This window comes from Cryptomeria japonica, chromosome 10 (genome assembly GCF_030272615.1).
Source record: "Cryptomeria japonica chromosome 10, Sugi_1.0, whole genome shotgun sequence".
Taxonomy (NCBI): Eukaryota; Viridiplantae; Streptophyta; class Pinopsida; order Cupressales; family Cupressaceae; genus Cryptomeria; species Cryptomeria japonica.
In genome coordinates, this window is record NC_081414.1 from 383,857,835 (window position 1) to 383,878,653 (window position 20,819).

Sequence of the window (20,819 nt, forward strand, 5' to 3'; positions counted from 1 at the left end):
CTCCCCATCTCTCGAGAGACATGCAGACGTCTCTCGAGGAATAGGGAGACACCCAGACTGATAACTTAATGATGAGTGGATAGTACCAAACCGGTACTGAGAGGGGGGGGGTGAATCAGTACAGACAAAAATATAGTCCAAAACCGGTTTGACAACAGACACTTCAAATGATTGGTAGACAATGACACCGGTCTGAAACAGAGTGTAACCGGTAAAGCTAAGAATGCCTGAGACAAGCATTAATCGGTTACTCACTTAGCTTTTCAATCAACTCGAGACTACACTACCATTTCACCCTTATGCATAAACAGGTAATCTATCATCAGATCATAATAACAACTAGTTCAACATGTTTTATTGATAGGCATAAAACACAGAACCATCATATGCTTGACAGACAATAGCAAAGCATCACACATGACACACATATTTTTCACGTGGAAACCCAACTGGGAAAAACCACGGTGGGGATGAATACCCACAAGCTATTTTTGAACTCTTTAGAAGTCCGCTCTATTAGGAGCCTTGTCCGATTAGAGACATTACAAAATATTCTACTAGGAACCGATCCTGTTAGAGATCACCCGGTTAAGGGATGGCTACAATACCCGGTTAAGGGTTAAACTCTATTAAAGGTTACCTTGTTAGATGATTTCAAGAACTCAATAGCTAAAGGATTCTGAACTCAGTAGCTTTGAGTTACCCTGTTAAAGGATTTTCAGTAAGCCGGTTAAGGCTACCCTGTTAAGGGATTTTCCAACTGTTGAGGTGGTTAGAGATCAATAGGTATTATAATGATCTGGTAACAACACTCAATGCCAATACAGATCCGCTTAAGCTCCTCTTCACCTTCTGCACTTACACTCTGTAGGTATCACCTCTCTCCTATTGGTCTGGCAAGAATCACGTATCCCTTCTCTTGGATACACACACACAACTTTTGCCAACAACTTCAGAAAGAGACACAACATCGACCTTATAGGAAAATAGATAGGTCGGTAGCATAAACCTTAAACCCTAAACCTGTTAGGTTAAGGAATTCAAACGGTTCAATCCTGACCGTTGAGCACACTGCATTAAATGCATCAGATCTTGATCCAAACTCAAGACATTCTCCATGGTCCATTTCCACCGATTTTATGGCGGTTGATAACCCATCACATGTTATCACCATTTTACAGACTTCACACATTCCCGAGGTAGATAGGAACAATCTCCCTCATGTAAAATCCTTCACGCACATAGGCTTGCATGGCAACACGATCTGTTCTTTTTTTTACAATGCTAACTCATCACACAATATCACCGGTTGAGCCACATAGGCTTGAAGCACATCAACCGGAAACCCTAAAGTTGAGACTACCAACCGGTAGTCATACAATACTTCCATATGTCGATTCCCATAACTATATGCCGGTTCATCATGAACAAGCACACCACTTCACTTTGACACAAATACCGGTTCACAGTGTTATACCGGTTCTCACATATGCCAGTTCACACCTCTTCATCATATTGACATCAATGACAACATACAATTTCATTATGTCCTCATACCGGTTCACATAATACGAACAATCTCCCCCTTTGGCATTGATGGCAATATACAAAGATATCTCTCCGCTTCACATCTTCTCCCCCAATTTCTGCAGATATCTTCTCTGCTTCACATCTTCTCCCTCTTTGACAACAATGCCAAAGTGGAGGCACAAGCTACCCCGTTCCCTTATGCTTCTCCCCTTGAGGAGTAGCATCCTTCAACACATCAATCCAAAATAAATTTGACTTTGCAATCGAAGCATATGCTTTTAGTTCACCTCCTGAAGGGGCAGTACCCCTAATTCACCTCTTAAGTATATGAATGTAGTCTTTGGGGGAGGCTTGGTGAATATGTCTGCTAACTGCTCCTTATTGGAAACATGCTTCAGTGCAATCTCTTTGTTCTGAACCTTTTCCCTCAAGAAATGATACTTAAGCTCAAAGTGCTTGGTTCTAGAATGTAAATCCGGATTCTTGGAGATATTAATTGCACTAGTGTTGTCACAAAATATACTTACCGGTTCAGATACAGGAACTTTGAAGCCATTCAATACATGCTTCATCCAAATTGTCTGAGTGCAGTTCATGAAAGCTGCAACATACTCCACTTCCGCTATAGACTGAGAGATACAACTCTACTTTTTACTCATCCATGAGACCATTCTACCACCAAGGAAGAATGTACCACCAGTTGTGCTCTTCCAGTCATCTACATTACCAGCCTAATCAACATCTGTGAACACTTTCAGGTTAAAATCATTATTGTATGGATACCATAACCCATAGTCAATAGTTCCTTTCAGATACCTGAGAATCCGCTTGACTACAACCAAGTGGGATTCTCTTGGACTTTTCTAGAATCTTGCAGTAATGCCAATTGCATGTGCAATATCCGGCCTGCTATGCACTACATAATGCAACTTATCAATCATTGATCGGTATTCCTTCTCATCAACTAATGCAGAGTCATCCTCTTTGGATAGTTTACAACCGTTCACCATCGGTGTACCAACCAGTTTTCTATCTTCCATGCCAAAGGTCTTCAACACCTCTTTGACATACTTGGACTGAGTGATAAAGATTCCATCCTTCATCTGCTAGATCTGCAGTCCAATGAAGAACTTAATCTCCCCTATGAGTGACATCTCAAACTCTTTCTTCATCTCATCTACAAATTCATGACTCATCTTGTCATCTCCACCAAAGATAATGTCATCAACAAATACCTCATAGATCAAGATATGATCTCCTTTAGACTTCAAGTAGATATTGCTATCTTGACTTGTTCTCTCAAATCCAATCTTCACAAGATGGGAATGCAGACGTTCATACCATGCTCTAGGTGCTTGCTTTAGCCCATATAAGGCTTTATGTAGCCTACATACCATGTCACTATCTTCAGATAGGGCAAACCCATTTGGTTGCTCTATATACACCTCCTCTACAAGTACACCATTTAGGAATGCAGATTTAACATCCATTTGATATACTTTGAAGCCTTTAAAAGCTGCATATGCAAGAAGCATACAAACTCCTTCCAATCTGGCTACAGGAGCAAAGGTTTCTCCATAGTCTTCTCCTTCTTCTTGAGCATATCCTTTGCATACCAATCTGGCTTTGTTTCTAATCACTGTTCCATCCTCATTCAGCTTATTTCTGAAGACCCATTTGGTACCAATGACATTTTTATGCTCCAGTCTGGGTACCAAAGACCATGTACCATTTTTCTCTATTTGGTCAAGTTCCTCTTCCATTGACTTGATCTAGTCCTCATCTTTATGTGCCTCTTTAAATGATTTAGGCTCAAATTCAGAGATCATACAAGAGTTTTCTCTGACCTTTCTTCTTGTAAGGATTCCTACATCCTTATCTCCTATGATTTGATTAGGATCATGATTCAGCTTGACATACCGAGGAATGGTCTTGATGGATTCCTCTTGCTTTTCTTCTTCATCCTCATCTCCATCAGTATCAGCATCTACATTTGCCGGTGTAGGAACATTGTTACTGGTACTCGGTTGACTGACAACTGGTTTCCAAAAGATTGCAACCGGTTCGTTTACATCTTGCTCACTGTCGATTTCCTCAATTTTCTCAGAGGTTTCATCAACTCTTACATTGATGCTTTCCATAATTCTCCGAGTCCTATTGTTGAAACATTTGAGAGCTTTGCTCTTGGTGGAACAACCAAGGAATATTCCCTCATCACATTTCGCATCAAATTTGCTCTGGTGTTCACTCCTCTTGATGTAACATTTGCTACCAAGCACTCTAAAGTAGCTAACCACATGTGTCTTACCGGTCCAATACTCATAAGGAGTTTTATCCTTACCTTTCTTGATGAGTACCCGGTTCATTGTGTAGATTGCAGTGCTCACCGCTTCTCTCCAAAAGGTGTGAGCCACCTTTCCTTGAATCAACATGGTTCTAGCTGCTTCAATCATAGTCCGGTTATTCCTTTCTGCTAGGCCATTCTGCTGTGGAGTCTGAGGGGCAGACAATTGCCTCTTGATGCCATGTTCTTCATAGTACTTGTTGAATTCACCGAAAGTGAATTCCCCTCCTTGATCAGTTCTCAGGCACTTGATCCTTTTACTGCTTTCCTTCTCCACTAAAGCTCTGAAAGCTTTGAACTTTACAAAGGCTTCAGACTTGTCTTTCAAGAATGTGACCCACATCATTCTTGAGTAGTCATCAATGAGAATCATGAAGTACCTATCACCTTGCACACTTCTAGTTTTCATAGGACCACACAAATCAGTATGCACAAGATCAAGCAAGTTGTTAGCAGTGAAAGATTTATCTTTAAAGGTTGAGGATGACATTTTCCCCAATTGACACTCTCTACACAAGGTATTATCTAATTTGCTTAGCACCAACAACCCTCTAACTACCTTAATCTTACTAGGTTTCACAATGTCATCAAATTTTACATGGCAGAGTCTCCTATGCCATATCCAGCTATCATCAAATTTTGCCATAAGACATGTACTTATATTTGCATTCAAATGAAATAGGTTACCTTTGGTCTGCACGCCGGTGGCCACCAATTCACAATTCTTTCCTTTGATTATGCAAATTCCATTCTTGAATTTCAGAGTGAGGCCACTATCATTCAGCTGGGCAACACTCAGAAGGTTGTGTCTGAGACCATCAAACCAATACACATTGTCAGCACTACTCTTTCCATTTAGAGAGATGGACCCTCCGCCTTTGACCATGCATGGTGCATCATTGCCAAAGCAAACCACACCACCATCATACTCCTCCAAGGATAGAAACTTGCTCCAGTCACCAGTCATATGGTGAGAACAACCACTGTCAATGATCGACTCATTGGAATTATCAAACCCGGAGACAAGAGCCTTCTTGTCTGACACATCTTCCTTGACAACAAAAAACACAATATCTTCATTTTCTTCATCCTCTGATTCTTCATCTGTGACACCTTCATCAAATGCCACAAAACAGTTTCTCTGATTTCCTCTTTTGAATTTCTTGAACCTTTCTAGTTTGTCCTTGTTGTCGCTATTAGGATAGTTTACAGCAATATGTCCTATCCAGTTGCAAGAAAAACATTTCAAAGGTAGCTTACCTTTGTATTTGCCGGTTCCTTTAAGAAGTTTCCTGGCAAGGAGAGCTTCAAATGCCATCAAAATCTCCTCATCATCCATTTCTCTGCTCTGTCTTGGTTCACCACTAGTGCTAGCTTCTTTTCCTTTTCTGGATGGTATAGCAGAAGCTTTAAAGTTGATTTAGTCTTTTGAACACTACCATCAAAACTATTTTGCTCATAGGCTGTCAACTTTTCTATGATGGAGTCTAAGGATACCTTAGTCTTGTCCATTGATCTTAGCTCCTGAATAGCAGCAACCCTTATTGTATAGACCGACAATAGGGATCTCAAGACTTTGCTTACTACAGTGGCATCTTCTATTTTACCACCTGCACTCTTGATATCTCCAACAACAGTTTTGATCCTTATTCAATACTGTTGAATGGTCTCACCTTCAACCATCCGCATATCTTCAAACTTCCCTCTAAGGATTTCTTCTTTAGCCTGTTTTACATGCTCATCACTGCCATAGATAATTTCAAGTGTATCCCATACCTCTTTGGGATTTACCTTATCCTAAACATCAATAAACTCAATGTCAGATAAACTATTGATTAGGGCTTCCATGACTTGCCCATTCTCCTGCATCTCTCTCTTTTGGTCATCAGTAAGGGTACCGGTAGGAGCAACATAGACAGTCTCAACATAGCTCCAGTGTTGAGCATCCATGCTTCTGATGAATATCTTCATTCTGTCTTTCCATATACTGAAATTTTCTCTATTAAACTTTGGACCTTCCCTCTTCATCATTAGACTGGGATCTTTACCTCAATCAGTTAAGCTTATAGCACAGAGGACCTGGAGAATGCTCTAATACCAATTGATAACTTAATGGTGAATGAATAGTACCAAACCAGTACTGAGAGGGGGGGGTGAATCAATACAGACAAAAATACAGTCCAAAACTGGTTTGACAATAGACACTTCAAATGACTGGCAGACAGTGACACCGGTCTGAAACAAAGTGCAACTGGTAAAGCTAAGAATGTCTGAGACAAGCATTAACTGGTTACTCACTTAGCTTTTCACTCAACTCGAGACTACACTACCATTTCACCCTTATGCATAAACATGTAATCTATCATCAGATCATAACAACAACTAGTTCAACATGTTTTATTGACAAACATAAAACACAAAACCATCATATGCTTGATAGACAATAGCAAAGCATCACAAGATAAAAGCATCACACATGACACACATTTTTCATGTGGAAACCCAACTGGGAAAAACCGTGGTGGGGATGAATACCCACAAGATGTTTTTGAACTCTTTAGAAGCCCGCTCTGTTAGGAGCCTTGTCCGGTTAGAGACATTACAAAAGGTTCTGCTAGGAACTAATTCTGTTAGAGATCACCCGGTTAAGGGATGGCTACAATACCCAGTTAAGGGTTAAACCCTGTTAAAGGTTACCTTGTTAGAGGATTTCAAGAACTCAATAGCTAAAGGATTCTGAACTCAATAGCGTTGAGTTACCCTGTTAAAGGATTTTCAACAAGCTGGTGAAGGCTACCCTGTTAAGGTATTTTCCAATTGTTGAGGTGGTTAGAGATCAACAGGTATTACAATGATCTAGTAACAACACTCAATGCCAATGCAGATCCACTTAAGCTCCTGTTCACCTTCTGCACTTACACTTTGCAGGTATCACCTCTCTCCTATTGGTCTAGCAAGAATCACATATCCCTTCTCTTGGATACACACACACAACTTTTGCCAACAACTTCAAAAAGAGACACAACATCGACCTTATAGGAAAACAGATAGGTCAGTAGCATAAACCCTAAACCCTAGACCTGTTAGGTTAAGGAATTCAAACGGTTCAATCCTGATCGTTGAGCACACTGCATTAAATGCAGCAGATCTTGATCCAAACTTAAGACATTCTCCATGGTCCATTTCCACCGATTTAATGGCAGCTAATAACCCATCACATGTTATCACCGTTTTACAGACTTCACACATTCCTAAGGTAGATAGGAACAATCTCCCTCATGCAAAATCCTTCACACACAGAGGCTTGCATGGCAACATGATCTGTTCTTTTTTTTTTACAATGCTAACTCATCACACAATATCATCGGTTGAGCCACACAAGCTTGAAGCACATCAACCAGAAACCCTAAAGTTGAGACTACCAACCGGTAGTCATACAATACTTCCATAAGCTAGTTCCCATAACTATATGCTGGTTCATCATGAACAAGCACATCGCTTCACCTTGGCACAAATACCGGTTCACAGTGTTATACCAGTTCTCATATATGCTGGTTCACACCTCTTCATCATATTGACATCAATGACAACATACAATGTCATTATGTCCTCATACCGGTTCACATAATGCCAACATAGACATCTCCCGTCACCCATGTCAAAAGCAAACAAAAAAGCATTTTTTTATAAACATGTGACTTTTTGGGGGGTTAAGGGGTAACCCTAATTAGACGTGGGCCAATAGAATTATAACACTTGATGCCTTTAGAAAATAATAAAAGTATTTTTGGTCTCATAGGGTGCTGCCCCTCGACCCCGCAAGGGGCGATGCCCCTTGACCCCAACTTGGGGGCGCTACCCCCAAACCCCTGTTGAAAAATATAGGGGGAAACTATGCCGATAGAAGTAGGGAAAATTTAACCTCCGAGTCTAATTAGGCTCCATATAACAAGTACAACACAATTAGCATTGAAGAAATCTTGGTATTTAGATTTAGTATTTCAAATTTTCTATAGTCTCATTTGAAATGTAATTCTTATACTATAATACTGTCATACATATTTTCAAAACTAGTTTTTCAAGTACTATATGTATATGTATAACTATATCAGCACCGCCACCCCCGCCACCCCCCCCCGCCGCCGTCCCCCTGCCGTCCCCAAACTTAGGCCCTTGGTCCCCCCATCCCGAAAATGCGTCCTCGCGTCCCCGCGTCCCCAACGCCCATGGAACAGTGGTATTTTCCTAACGGTTTCTAAAGCCTTTTCAACAAATGATAATGTATGTCTCCCACACTTATTATCTTTGTTAAGGTGGAATCCCTTTGAGGCATTGTTCAAAATAATTCACAAGCATTGTTTTTGATTCCTGATTTTGCATGCATATCTATTAGAGCATTTCTACTATAATATTTGACAAAAATATTCTTGCACTGTGCTTTGAAATGTTCATATCCTGTTTGTAAGCTTCCACATTAGCATGGCTGGGAGGATGCTCACAAAGGTTGTGGAACTTGATTTATGGTTGCCAATTGCATTTGCAATGAATTTCTAAGGCCATTTCAATTAATCGGTTTTGTATAGATCATGAAATCATTGAAATACATAAAATTTCATCTGTTCAAGGCATTGTACTTAATGTTTTAGTGCATTGACCACATTTTCACATCTTGCATTGTTTATGGTCATAATTTGTCAAGATTTTTATGTTAAATAGTTCATTGCTTTGTTCTTGACTCCACACTCCATATACAGTGACTTGAAAGTTGCTACAACATTTTCAACAACCCAACTTGTGCAAAACTTACAATCATGCATTCCATGGGATCGCATCTCTTCAATGCATTGCATTAGAAAGTTCACCTACCCTATGAGGATGTTGGCACCTAACAATTGAATCATCTTGAAAGTTTTTAATGCCATTTAAACAAATGTATCTTATATATAATCTGTAATGATGGGAAGCCATGAACCTGGTTTCTTTGATTAATTTTGTCACGCAGACCATGCACCTTGTTTATGCTTTCAAACTTGCATGTAGGTATCGGAGCATTTCCAACTATACTATCTGACAAATATTCCCTCTCCATTATCCTTCAATGCATGTTCATATCTTTTTTGAATCCTTCACACTGACATTGTATGGAAGGATGCTAGCAAAGATTATGGAATTTGGCTTCACATCTCCAAGGTAGTTATAAATAAATTCCCAAATGAATGAGGTTAATAAGTTTTAGAAAAATGAGCAAGGGGGTATAGGAGATTAACTAGTTAAGAGGTTAATCCCTTTGAAGTTATTGCACAAAATGAGAGAAGGGATTAACCATTAAATTAGTTGGAAGGTTAAACAATGTAGGTTTTTTGCGTGAAGTGGAAGTAGAGATTAACCAAGCATCGTGAGCTTTTCATGCAAAATGAGATGAGGGATTGATTTAGTTGGAATTTTAAGCAACAATAAGGAGGAAATAGTATGATTTAAGATGCATTTAAATATTTCCTTCCCAAGTTATTGAAATGGGAAATAAAATAAATTATTTCAAAATATTAAAATTATTTTGACAAATAATTTAATATTTCTCATTTGAAACCTCTTAGCTTGATTCAAAAGAATAGGGTGGGGTGAGCATAACCTAGAGAGATTTCTTCATGGCGAGGTCCTAAGTGCAAGATTTGAATATTTTTCAAATGGAGGCCAAAGAAAATTAAAGTATTAAAATCTCACAAATGGTGAATTGGAATGTCATGCAAATTTGTCACATTGCTCAAAATGATACCAAGATATCCTCATAAGATGGTTTCCCTCAATTGTTCACAATTCTCAAGATATAATTTCTTTTGTGCTTTGGCTAATGCAAAAATTAGCTCAAAGTATACTCACAAAGCAATTCATGATCTGACTGCTACAATTGTACTGTCATGGAATGACTTTTTGGACTTGGATGTTCAAGATGAATTTGATGATGACAAAGATAGGACATGCATTTACCACTGCTGGACATGACTTATAATGAATACTTTGGATTTTATTCACATAATTACACATTTGGAGAACTCTTAGAAGTATACATTAAAGATTTGTCTAACATTAGCTTCAATGCAAAGTCTAAAATTTGGATGTTTGAAAATGGGGGCAACACTAGTCTAAAGAGTCTTTTGTATATTGTCAAAACGGTGAGTTTTAGAAGCTAACAGTAAACATCCTCTTGTGAAAGCAATGACTATTATTGTAGCATTAATGAGTAGCAACAAATTATAACAGTTTTGTTAGCATTACACTATGTGATGTCATTGATGTCAAATCCTTTGGTCCAGATGTGGTATGATGAGTAGAAGTATTTGATTAAGGTTTGACATGTGCTTGGATGTTTCCCGATTTCACTGGATGAGTTTGGCATCTCAGAAGATGTTTCTCGGTACTATCTTTGGGTTTGGATTCGTTTGGAGCTCGAGATCTTGGATTGGATATTGAGGTTGTATATCATGCGAATGTATTTTGGGTCTGACTTTGGTAATGTATATAGCATGTTGATATTTTTGATGTGGAATGGTGTGATATGTTCCACTTCTCATTCCTTCCCACCACCAGAATGTTTAGTGGAGACCTATTTTAGATCTCTATCTCAGCCAACATTGAGAATTATGATTTTCGGAGATAATTTATAGGAATATGATTTGGTGAGTTGACATATGGCTTTTGTGTTGAAGACATGCGAGATTGAAAGAATCCAATTGTTGTGTTGTGGATTGTTATCGGAAGCAGTTCCAACAATGCATACTGTGTTTTTGTGGTGGATTTTTTTTATATTTCTTTCTTCATTGGCAGTTAGCCTTTTAGTGTAGTAAGACCACCAGCAATGAGCACCTCGACAATGAGCCTTTCAGGGTAGTGAGCCCACTTGTAGTGAGCACCTTTGCAGTGAGCCACCCTTTGTAAAAAATCACCTTAACCGGTCTCACCTTAACTAGTGTTTATATATTGAGAATTAGTATTCTCCATGTTTTTTCCCTTCTTGGGTTTTCCATGTAAATTCTAGTGTTTCTTATGTTTGATCTATTTCTTGCATGCATTTTTCTTTTCTTGATAATTCTGTTATTCACTCCAGATTTGTGTAGTAAGGTTAAAAGACAAATTTCTTGTCCACTAATTCACCCCTCCTCTCAGTTGCCCAAATAATCAACAATTGGTATTAGAGTTGTGGTTCCTTGATATAGAGCTTAACAACTTGAGATAAATCATGATCTGATGGCACACAAGTTATCCATTCCTATCTTTGAAGGATCTGATTATAGCTTCTAGAAAGTGAAGATGAGAGGTTATTTGGTTTCTCTAGGATGCAATACTTGGAAGGCTATGGAGACTAATTATGGAGAAATTGAAAAGATGAGGTATTCTATCTTCAGTGCATTATAAAAAATTGAATTAACTAAGGTTATCTCTTTGAATACTACTCATGAGGTTTGACATAAGCTAAAATACATCTATGAAGGGAATGAGAGAGTCAAGCTAACAAAGAGGTTAACAACTAAGAGAAGATAGGAAAACCCGAGGATGGAAGGATAAGATATTATGAACTATTTTGAGAAGGTTGATACCATAGTGAATGAGATCATAGAACTCAGAGGCACTTTGAGTGATGAAGATGTGATTGACAAAATCCCAATGACATTATCGGTAAGCTCTAGTGACAAGATCTTAGTGATTGAAGAAACTTATGATCCAAACAAATTCATCAGAGAGCAACTGCTTGGCAACTTGACTGTATTCGAAGCAAGGAAATTTTGAAAGGACAAAGACAAGTCAAAAATCGCATTCAAGGCATTTGAAGACAATCCAGATGATGAAGAAACCCCATATGAGATATAAGAAAACTTTGCAAGAAAGTTGAAGAAAGGCACTGGAAAATACAAAGGTATGTTACCCTTTAAATATTTTAGATGTGGTAAGATTGGTCATATTGCAACTAGATGTAAGGAAAAGGGAAATAGATAAAAATTTAAGGAAAACAAGGGAAAATTCAATAAGAAGGCATATTATGTTAAGGATGATGCGGGTATCTCAAATGATGAATCTGACTATGAGGATGGTAATTTCTTGTTTTTGGTGGAAAAAGATGTTCCTAAGTTTGATATCTCTAAGACTGTTGCTAATGCATTTTATGCTAGAAGAGATAAGAATGAATGGCTGATTGATAGTGGATGTTCAAATCATATGACTAGTGATAAAAGTAAATTCATAAAACTTGAAAAATATGATGGAGGTTTAGTTAGGTTTGGAGATGATCAAACAACACAAATTGTTGGTATTGGTTCAATTACTTTTGATGGAAAACATAACACTGACAATGTTTACTATGTGAAGGGTTTACATCATAATCTCTTGAGTGTTAGATAGTTGTGTGAAAATGGATACAATGTTGTTTTTCAGGACATTGGGTGTGAGATTTGAAAGGAGTCCAGAACGGTCATTGCAGCTAGAAGAAGGAAAAATGGAAATATGTACCAGTTAGAAGGAGCTATAAAACATTGCTTGATATCACAACTTGATGACAATTGGCTATGGAACCGGAGGATGTGTCATATCAATTTTGATAACTTGGTACAAATTAGTTCAAGGAATGTAGTAAGGGACTTGCCTAGATTGACTAAACCGAAGAACAACATCTACAAGGAATATCAAATAGGAAAGCATACTAGAAGCACATTCAGAGGAAATGAGTACTTGTCCATCGGATTACTAGATCTGGTTCACATAGATCTTTATGGTCTGACTCAGACAAGGTGCCTGCAAGGTGAGAGGTATTTCATGTTACTAATTGATGAATATTCTAGAATGACTTGGGTTGCATTTCTAAGAGAGAAATCTGAAGGATGAGAAAAGCTCAAGATATTCAAAGCAAAAGTTGAAAATGAAGTAGACATGAAAATCAAGTGTTTAAGGTCTGACAAAGGAGGAGAATTCATCTCGGATGAATTCAATGATTTCTATGAGAAGCATGGCATCAAAAGGCAGTTATTTGTTCACTGTACACCTCAGTAGAATGATGTAGTTGAAAGAATGAACCGGACCATACAAGATGCAGCTAGAACCATGATAAAAGGAGCATAGTTATTAAAAGTTTATTGGAAAAAACAATTCATACAACAACATACACACTTAATATAATTTTGTATCGAAGGAAGTATGGTAAGACATCTTATGAACTTTGGTATGGAAGAACTTTGACAATGAAATATTTCAAAGTTTTTGGAAGCAAGTGCTATATTCAAAGAGATGAGGATAATATTGGAAAGTTTGACAGTAGAGCAGACGAAGGCATATTCTTGGGTTATTCAACCAAGAGCAAAGCATATCATTGTTTCAACAAAAGACCGAATAAGGTTGTTGAAAGTGCAAGTGTAAAAGTTCATGAGAGCATTTCAAAGGATTCAGAGATAGTAACAAGATATGAATCAGATGAGTCTAAAGAAAAGGAAAAGAAAGAAGAGAGCAAGAGTGAAGAAAAGAATGATCAAGATGCTCCAACATCTACATCCAAGACTCCAAGGTATGTCAAAAATAATAACTTAGAAGAACAGATCATTGAAGATAAGAGAAAAGGTGTTATCACAAGAACCAGAGTAACTCAAGAATAGGTCTTGTTGTTCTTTCTATCTGAAATTGAGCCAAAGACAGTAGAAGAGGCTTGTAATGATAAGAACTAGATGAAGGAAATGAAAGAGGAAATAGATTAGATTGAGAAAAACCAGACATGGGAATTAGTTAGTAGACTGAAAGACAAGAATGTGATTGGAAGTAAATGGGTATTCTGAAACAAGCTGGATGAGGATGGAAAGGTTGTAAGGAATAAGACAAGATTGGTTTGCAAATGATACACTCAGATTGAAGGAATTAACTTTGATGAAACTTATGCCCCGATTGCAAGAATGGAAGCAATCCGGATGTTCCTAGCATTTTCAACATTCAAGGATTTCAAAGTTTATCAGATGGATGTGAAATCAACATTTTTGAATGGAGAATTGAAAGAAGAGGTTTACATTGACTAACCAAAATGATTCAAGTTGAAAGATGATCCAAAGATTATTTGTAGACTAAAAGAGGCTTCGTATGGATTGAAGCAAGCCCCTAGAGCTTGGTATGAGAGATTAGACAATTATCTAATTGATCAAGGATTTCAGAAGGGTTTAGGGGACAACAACTTGTACTTCAAGACAAATTTAGGTAAAACTCAAATTGTGGTAGCATATGTTGATGATGTAATCTTTGGAGGAAATGAACATGTGCATAAAATTTTCTGTTGAGATACATGAATAATTTGAAATGTCCATGATTGGTGAGTTAAACTTCTTTCTTGGATTGCAAGTTAATCAGAATAATAAAGCAATTTTCATTTCTCAGTCTAAGTATGTCAAAGAGCTGTTGAAGAAGTTTGGATTGGAGAATTCCAAATCGGTATGTACACCTATGAATACCACATGCAAGTTAACTAAAGATGACAAATATACTAAGGTAGATGCAAGTCAGTATAGATCAATGATTGGAGGACTATTATATCTAACTACTACCAGACCAAATATCATGCATGCAATATGTTTGGCAACAAGGTTTTAGCAAGAACCGAAAGAATCACATGTTATGGCAATGAAAAGGATCTTTAAATATCTTAAAGGAACAACAAAAATTGGTTTGTGGTATCCCAAAAGCTCATATTTTACCCTCACAACTTACACAGAAGTAGACTAGGTTGAAAGTGTTGATGATAAAAAAAGTACAAGTAGAGGAGTATTCTTTCTTTGCTCCCGGTTAAGTTTTTGGTCGAGTAAGAAGCAAGATTTTGTGTCTTTATCTACGATAGAAGTAGAGTGAATTGCAACATCTTCTTGTTGCACTTAGATTTTATGGGTGAAGCAGACCTTGAAGGACATTGGTGTAAAGTTTGATGATCCCATTTCAATCATGTGTGATAATACTAGTGCAATAAATATTTCAAAAAATCTGGTACAAAATTCCAGAACAAAGCATATATCTATCAGGTATCACTTCTTGAGGGAAAAAGTTTTAGATAATGAGGTCAGAGTTAAGTATGTACCTACAAAAGAGCAAATTGCAGACATATTCACTAAGGCATTGTGCAAAGATACTTTTGAGTATCTCAGGAAGAAGTTGGGGATATTACCCCTTACTAGTTTGAATTGATGTGCATTTTAGATGTGCATTAGTCCAATGAGAAGTATGCATATTCTTTTCTCGACTAATGCCAATGTGCTTCCTCTTAGAGGGAGCCAAAATGAGTTTCTCATGGGGATTTTTTCCCATCTTTGTCATTGATCTCAAAGGGGGAGAGAGAGATGATTGTGCATAATGATGATCTTTCTTTTTTCATGTTTCATGTTGTTTTTGTTGATGGATGTTGTCGTCAATGACAAAGGGGGATACTGTTAGCATTACACTATGTGTTGTCATTGATGTCAAATTATTTGGTCTAGATTAGGTCTGGATGTGGTATGATGAGAAAAAGTATTTGATTAAGGTTTGGCGTGTGATTGGAAGTTTCCCGGTTTCACCGAATGAGTTTGGTATCTTGGAAGATGTTTCTTGATACTATCTTTGGGTCTGAATTGGTCTAGAGCTCAAGATCTTGGGCCAGATATTGAGGTTTTATATCGTGCAAATGTATTTTGGGTCCAAATTTGGTAATGTATATAGCGTGTTGATATGTTTGATGTGGAACAATGTGATATGGTTCGCTTCTCATTCCTTCCCACCATCAAAATGTTTAGTGGAGACTTATTTTAGATCTCTGTCATAGCTAACATTGAGAATGATGATTTTCTGAGATAATATTTATAGGAATATGATTTGATGAGTTGACATATGGCTTTTGTGTTGAAGACATGCGATATTGAAAGAATATAGTTGTTATGTTGCAGATTGTTACCAGAAGTAGTTCTGGTAGTGTAGACTATGTTTTTGCGGTGGATTTTCTTTATCTTTCTTTCTTCATTGGCAGTTAGCCTTTCAAGCTAGTGAGCCCACCAGCAGTGAGCACCTCAGCAGTGAGCCTTTTAGGGTAGTGAGCCTACCTGTAGTGAGAACTTTGGTAGTGAGCCACCCTTTGTAAAAAATCATCTTAACTAGTGTGATTTTTCCCTTCCTAGGTTTTCCACGTAAATTTTGGTGTTTCTTGTGCTTGATTTGTTTCTTGCATGCATTTTTATTCTCCTGATAATTCTATTATTCACTCTAGATCTGTGTAGTAAGGTTAAAAGAAAAATTTCTTGTCAACTGATTCACCCCCCCACTCTCAGTTGCCCAGATAATCAACAAGTTCATGAGATAAGGGAAATACAAACAACTATAGTGGGTTGGGATAGCTTGAAAGGTAACAAAGAGGTCACATAGAAGAAGAAAAAGCACAAAGAATGACTACATAGTGCTAGGAGATGAATGACACAGTGCATAGAAGAAGATATGTCAATGATAGTGTTTAGTAGTAGATCATTTCAAAAGATGACAAAATCAACCCAAAAATGACAGTCACAAGGTAACAAAGGATAGGTTGTTGCTACAAACTATAGTAACAATATTTTAAGTGGTTTGTGCAAGGAGATAAAGATAGGTGATAAACTTTGGTGGAAATAGTATGACCATGGTATGCTGAAGGCAATACACAAACATAGGTCAAGAAGAAAAATCATTTGGGATAGTTATAAAAAGTGGACAATTGATAGAGTTAAAGATATATAAAAGTAGCATAACCATAACTGAGATACAGTCAGGGTTGCAAACCAATACATTGGACTACGATAGCCTATGGAGGAAAGGATTGACAATCATATTAACTGTGCTATATGTATCAAGGATCAAGTCTACTATATGATCATATTCATGGAAATTTCATGAATAGTGAAAACAAATAGTATAAAAAATTGATAGTCCTATGAAAGAAACATATATGAATCATAAACAAAGTACTGGTGTCAAGTATGGTCAAGATATGAGCAAAGAACAACAAGGTACTCTCTCAAATAATGTGACTCATTTTCAAGACACCAAGTTCAATTTTAGGACTCTTTCATGATATTTTGACATGAGAAAAGGTGACCTAGGGATAGTAAACCCATGGAATAATAGTTTTAGGTCATTATGACACATTTTAAAGCCAATTTGAAGGCCTTAAGTGGCCTATTTTGTTTTCATCCGATGCAAGACTTCTCCAACCTACAAAGTCGTAAAAAACAAATGCTAGCATATGATAATGGAAAGGAGTTGCAATAGCCACGAAGAGAGAGTATAGGTTAGTTTGATGACTTGACCAGCTGGTTGAGTAGATTTAGGAGGATAGTTTGAGGACTTTTTTCAATTAGTTGAGCAAAAGGAGACTTTTTGACCAAGTTGAAGGCATTTTTCAGGCATATAGGAGCAAATTGAAGAACCTCATTAATAGGGGGTCAATTTTGAAGAATTTTCTTCATACAACAACCATTTTAGAAAACTTTCAGGGGTATTCAATGATCATTTTTAGGTTCATCGGACCCAAAACAAATTGAAGATTTTTTCAAACATTGTTGCACAAGCTGCAAACTTTTAGGAGATGTTTCTTAGGCTACTTAAGCTCAAATTTAGAACTCATTTTTGAGTTAGTTCTTTCTTTTCTATGCTATTTTTATAACTCTAATGAGTTCTTCTCTAGAAATAACATGAATGTATCTCATTCTCAAACTTGTACAATTGCTTTGTATTCACCTTTTGATGAATAAAACAAGCATTTTTCCTACTCTAGTTTGTTCTTTTGTGTGTAACAATAAATGGTTGATATATTTTCCATGATTTCAAGTCGTTTAAGTATGTCTCACTTTCAACTCCTAATGCAGAGATAAACATATTTTATGCAAGTTGTAGGTTATACCATTGATTTGAACAACCCTTGTAGTTGTGAGAAATCTGATTTTTCCTTCTAGGACTAGATAAAATTCAACTTTCTTATGAAGTACTAATGTGTGAATATGTCAAAACCTAAGTTGTTTAAGGATTATCTTGTGAATTGATGATTTAGTGTAAGGAAAATAATAGTTTTGAGTTTGAAACTTAATTTGGTGCATCTCATTTCTAAGCATTTCTTCCCTTTTACTAGCAAGAGATAGTTTTAGGTGATTGTAAATGGGGAACCAACTGTCTCTAGAGGTTGAATTCAGTTTATGAAAGACCACAATTTGAGAAGTCATCCAATGTTTCACCAATAAGATGGGTTTGCTCAACTTGGCGAGGGTGCATTATTTTGTGATAACACTAGTCTCACTATGCCATCTCTTAACTAATGTAGGGATCATGCTCAAAGTAGCTCAAAGATCAAGCATCCATGCTACATGACACAACTAAACAACATGAAGTACCATGTGCTCGTCCTTGTCAACCTTGATATACTCATTGGTAGGGAGATTTTTCTCTCTCAATAACAATGCATCTAGATCCTCCTACATTCCAACATGGAACCTAGGTCAATATCTCGGTTACTAGATAGGCCACTCTCCACATCAAACCTTATGTCAAAACCTAAGTTAATCCCAAGTTAAAGTCAAACCCTAGCTTAATCAAATGCACAGGTCCTTGTAAATTGTGTAGTACCTTATCAATAAAGTAAAACATAATCATATGCGCAATATCAACTACATAGGTAGAGGTTTTATCAGCATCATCAGATGTGCATAAGAATATCATTAGCATAGGTGTGCTTTGTATATGCAAATTTCCTAGTGAATAGCATATTTTTAACTATCAATTGTAGAAAAACCCTAGCTAAAATCCTAGTTTGACCCTAAAACATGAAAAATGTGCAAAATTTGCCCTTAGTACTATGAAATAACAAATTCAAGATAATGAACTCACTGCTGGTCCATACACCATTGGTCACTCAAAAATCCACACTTTTTTTGCTCAATGATTTGTGACAAGAACGTCTGCCATCACTTTTCAAGTTCGCTAGTGCTATGTGGAGGTTTAAAGTAAAATGTGAAAATGACACTTGTGGACCCCTTTCCTTTTCTTTTATACCCATCCTGTTGACCTAATTTTTCTTGTGTAGATCCTTGAGTTTCCACTTATTCCTTTTCTTGTCCTATTCCAACCTCTTTCCATCCCTATCATTGCCTAAGCCCATTCCTACATTTGACCTCCCTATCAAGAAATTGACCTCCTTTAAAAATAAAATAAAAATCATCATCCACTTTCTCGAGGGGGCATCATATCTCGTTCCTCTGGGGCATCCCGCTTTAAATTATTTTTATTCTTCTTTGAGACAATGCTTAGAATTGCATATTCTCAAAGAGGGGCAAAATGTAGACACTAAAAAAATAATCTTTCCTTTGTTCATCAATTATCCTCAACAATTAAATAATTTTTAATTATTTAAATGACCTACTAATTTTCCCCTTTCTCTAATATTAATTAGTTAATTTTATTATTTAATTAATTTATCATTTTCTCGTAATTGATGAATTTTTAATTAATTAATTATCTTTTTCACCTTCCCCGACCCTCTTTATAATTAAATAATTTTGATTATTTAATTATCTAACTATTCTTCTATAGTCAAATAAATAAAATCAATTTATTCTTCTATTCACCTCTTCCCCCCTCAACCTGGTAAAAAGATGAAATATCTATTTACTATTACTTTCTGTAGAGGAGGGGATTTTTTACCTCTAAGATGATGAATCTTAGAAAACAAACTATCTGCCACTACCTCACTCAAATTGGTGCTAAGGGTGAGCCAAGGGATAAAAATATAATAATAAAATGACCACTAAATTAAACTATGAAATTATAGAATATTGAAACATATAACAAAAGAATGAAATTCTAACTATTATGGAATAACACAAGTAGAAAGTAGATTATACTAGAGGACCCATTTGGTGTTGGGTCCTGGATGCCAACACGCCACAGGGATGTCTGTGCACCACATTGTTGTCTATATGGATAGAGACCTACGAATGCACCAAAAATGTTCTAGAATATATCCCTTAGCCATGCATAACCTATTTGCCACCTGCACACACAAAGATGAGGGAAAATGTTGTGGTCGTATAGGGGTTTGCCTCAGTCAAACTCATGCTTTGATGTTTCCACCGCCATGGGTAGTCAAATAGATAGATTGGAAAAAAAAGAAAAATATAATAGAAACTAACCTTGCTTAATGGAGGAAAACCTCTACTACATGTAATTTAATGATAAATGATAACTGCAATAGAAATAAGCCCCGCTTAATGGAGGAAAACCTCTATTGCAAGATATATGATAAACAATAGATTAAATGCACCTAGACAATAGATACATTCAAATATGTAACAATGCAAAGCATGCGGTGTTATAGATACAAGATAGAAGATAAGAGAGAAGAAAAAGCATTCCAGCCAAACCCCTCTCTTGAGATATGAGCATGTGGAAGATCGAAGTAGCCTTGCTATTGTAAGATGGTAGCCAAGAGATCGCAATTAGAGAAAAAGTTTAAGAGCCAAGAGAATGAGATAGTAGTTTTCTTGGATAGTTTCTTTGCAATAGTGTCTAGAGCTTGCAATGAGCAAGATGGGATTTTAATGCAATGAACAATGAGGGAATAATCATTATGGACGCATTCAAGAGAAAGGGCACGCATCCAAAAAAGCTTGATGCGGGATATGTGATTCTAGATTCAAGAATCTATTAGGATGTTAGCGCAATGCACAAACGTCTCTGCATCACGCTGTAGTCCATACCAAGATAGTCCCAAATGAGCTTTAAGGGTGATCAGGGACACTTTATCTTTTGAGCTCATGATGTCAAAGTAGTGATATCTTGATCATGAACTTTATCATAAATGCACCAGATGTAATGTATAAGTGTCATAAATGCACTAGGCATAATTTAGGACACTAAATTTTTCCCCCACTTTAGTGAACTAATCGACTCA

At 36.9% G+C, this 20,819-nt stretch overlaps 1 pseudogene; it reads left to right on the top strand.

The window, feature by feature from the left end:
* Window positions 1–20,819, top strand: part of LOC131075855 (mitochondrial Rho GTPase 1-like) — a 95,128-nt pseudogene that overhangs the window by 64,613 nt on the left and 9,696 nt on the right.